Source organism: Triticum urartu, chromosome 5A (assembly GCF_056163025.1).
Source record: "Triticum urartu cultivar PI428250 chromosome 5A, HENAU_Tu73, whole genome shotgun sequence".
NCBI classification, from domain to species: Eukaryota; Viridiplantae; Streptophyta; class Magnoliopsida; order Poales; family Poaceae; genus Triticum; species Triticum urartu.
In genome coordinates, this window is record NC_141877.1 from 664,863,986 (window position 1) to 664,867,168 (window position 3,183).

Consider the following 3,183-nt stretch of genomic DNA (forward strand, 5'->3'; position numbering starts at 1 on the left):
GACATTGGTTGTCTTCCTGCTGGCCTTTTGATCTTCATTCCTGGCTTAACTGCAGCTGAGCTGTACTCCTTCTTAACCACTTTCTTCTTTGATGTGGCCTCATCCTCAGTGGCCACATAGTCTTCATCCTCAGACTCTGAAGTTTTCTTCTTACTTGCTCTAGTGGCAGCCTTTGGCAAATTGCTTGGGGTGCTCCTTCTACCATCATCTGAACTGCTAGAGGGACTAGTGCCCTCACTCAGGTGAACCTGCTCCTCTGACCTGTTCTGGCTGTCACTCTGGTCAGACATGTTGCAAACACTAACTGCAGACCCTGTGAATAGATTGTAGATGAGATAGAGTGGATGAGCATCACAAAATACAGAGATTTTTGCAAAAGAATGAGTCAAAAACTTAGTTTTAGTTTTCCACAGAAAGCATTTCGGAACAACCGATTTGCAAACTCGGTGATACCGAAGCAGCTGTTGGAACCTAAACTAGTGAACTCGGTTAGACCGAGTCACAGTTTGGTGGCACCGAGACTGCTAGGGTTTCACAAAGTCCTGAACTCGGTCACACCGATTTGCAATTCTCGGCCAGACCGAGAACCACATGTGCAATGGCCTTGGCCGAATCGGTGGAACCGAGTTCTGCAACCCGGTGGGTCTGAGATGGTTTCGGCGGAAACCTAACCCTAAATTTTCGATTCAACTCTAATCTACGGAATGTTTTGACAAGATAGAAGCGTTTCAATTGTGGTAAGAATCATAATGAACACAATGTGCTAGGAATCGGACAGGGATAGCACTGTGATCGAGTCCATACCCTAGTTCGGCGATGAACTCGCTACGGCGGCAACGGCGGGGAAGAATTCCATTGACGGCGGCGGAGACCAGCGACAGGAGGCGGCTGGCGACGAGGAGGACGATCCGGAGACCCAGGAGGCAAAGCGAGCTATGCGCGGGCGAAGGGGTTTCGGACAAATTTCCAAAATTTTGCCCATGAGTATATATAGCCCGACCGTGTCGGTGTGACCGAGTGGAACATCTCGGTGGCACCGAGATGCATAACTGTTGACAGTTACAGCAACTCGGTGTGACCGAAAAGTTCAAATCGGTTGCACCAAGATTGAAAACCTAGATCTACTTAGTGATCTCGGTATGACCGAAATGGATGAATCGATCAGACCGAAACACACAAAGAAGTTTTGGAAGTTTAAGTCTATGATGAATCAGGGACTCCGAGTGCTCCTCACACAGAGTGGTTTGAATCTGACTTGATCAAATTTTGTGATGTAGCATGAATAGAGTTTGAGACGAGAAAAGCATAGATAGCTAGAGAGGGTTCTTAGGCATTCTGGTCCATCCACTTGGCAAAAGAAAAGAAAACCAATCAATCAAAACAACAAGTGGATGTCCTCGTATAAGTAAAATATGCAATCAACATGCTCACACAATAAAATGGCAATTGAAATATGTGGCAAAGCATGCACAACCAATTCTAGCATCTATCAAACAATTTGCAATGACTAGGTCATCTATATATGAGTATATTGACTTAGGAGTCAAATGAGAACATTTGATCATAGGTCATACTCATCGTTTAAGCACAAGTGGGGTTACCACTTTTACATAAAGCATTGTTGTGTTCACACCATTAGAGTTGCTTTAGCTCAATTCTTAGAGTAAAGCTCCCCCTAGATGTGAGATCCCCCCTAAGAGGGATGAACTAACCTAGGGTTTTGTCCATGATGACTTCATGTAGATGTTGAAGATGTGGATGCTCAATGTTGATGTAGATCATTTGGAGCTATCCATTGGAGTGAGTTGCACTTTCAATGCCTACACGGGTTAGTCCCAGAAGGAACAAACAAGGATATCCATAGACATAGAGTGATGCACACACAAGATGATGTCTATGAAAGCTTTTAGGTTACCTTGTCCCTTGTCTTACCAACAAGAGGGTTTGTGACTCCTTGAACTAGTGCAAGATGTGGAAGTTGATTGGACTTGTTCTTGCCAAGATGATAAGAGTGAAGTATGTTGGCGGAGTCACCCTCAAGAACTCTCTAGTTCTTCTTCTTCGGGATCCACACCATCTTGATGGAAATCCTCGGTGTTGTAGTTGTACTTGATGAAGTGGAACTTGAAGTAGTCTTGGGAAACCACTTGACCAAGGCCTTAGGAGCTTCTTCAAATGCATCAATTTCCTCTTGAAGCTTGTCCTTGCCTTTGTGCTTGTGGTCCTGTGGTGGAAGATCATCTTGAGCCTGTGTCCCTTTGAGAGAAGTAGGATCATACTTCTCTTATTGAGGAACAAACTTCGTCTTGGGGTATTGATCTTCTTCACACTCAACTCCATTGGCATTGAACTTTCGTTCAAAACCAACACCTTGATTCTTCCGGTGCCTTCCTTGCTTGCGTACAATTTCCTCGAATTGCTTACTTCCGGCAAGGCTCTTGTAAACACCTTTGTCTATAATTCCCTTCAATAAGCTATTTTCTTGCTCAAGTGTAACTTGGCTAAGAGAATCATTAGTGGAATCAAGAGAACTACTAGAAGCAACAATATTGGATTTAGCATGATTATTGTTACTACTAGAGGAAGAATCTTTCTTGTTCTTGTTACTAGACTTGACTTGAGGCATGTAAGTGGATAAGAGTAAACGCTTGGCAATGTAAGAAGAACTTTTCTTGCGAAGATCATCATTGATTGCTTTTAAGAACTCATGCTCTTGCTCAAGGTTGAGCATTTCAAAGCGCAATTTCTCATGAGTCCTTAAAAGTTCTCGATGATCTCCTAAGATAGTTTCATGAGCTAACTTAAGAGTGTTTAGTTCTTTAGTTAGAGACTCAATATTCTCCTTATCATTGTCATTCGTTTTATCTTGATTAGCATGATTAATTGACGTTTCATCATAGTATTCATCACTAGAGTTGTCAACAAGTAAATCATCATCACCAAACAAGTCATCTTCATCACTATTGAAATCAACATACTCGGGGTGTGATACCTTTGGGCCTTTAGCCATGAAGCATGTTCCAACTCCTTCATTTGGTGAATCAAATATGTTGTAGGAGTTGGTTGTCACAAATGCTAGACCGGCAACACCTTCATCTTGAGTATATTCGGAGTCGGAGTGATAGCTTCCCTCGGAGTGGTTGTCGGAGTCGGAGCCGGATACCCATTCACCAACATGAGCTT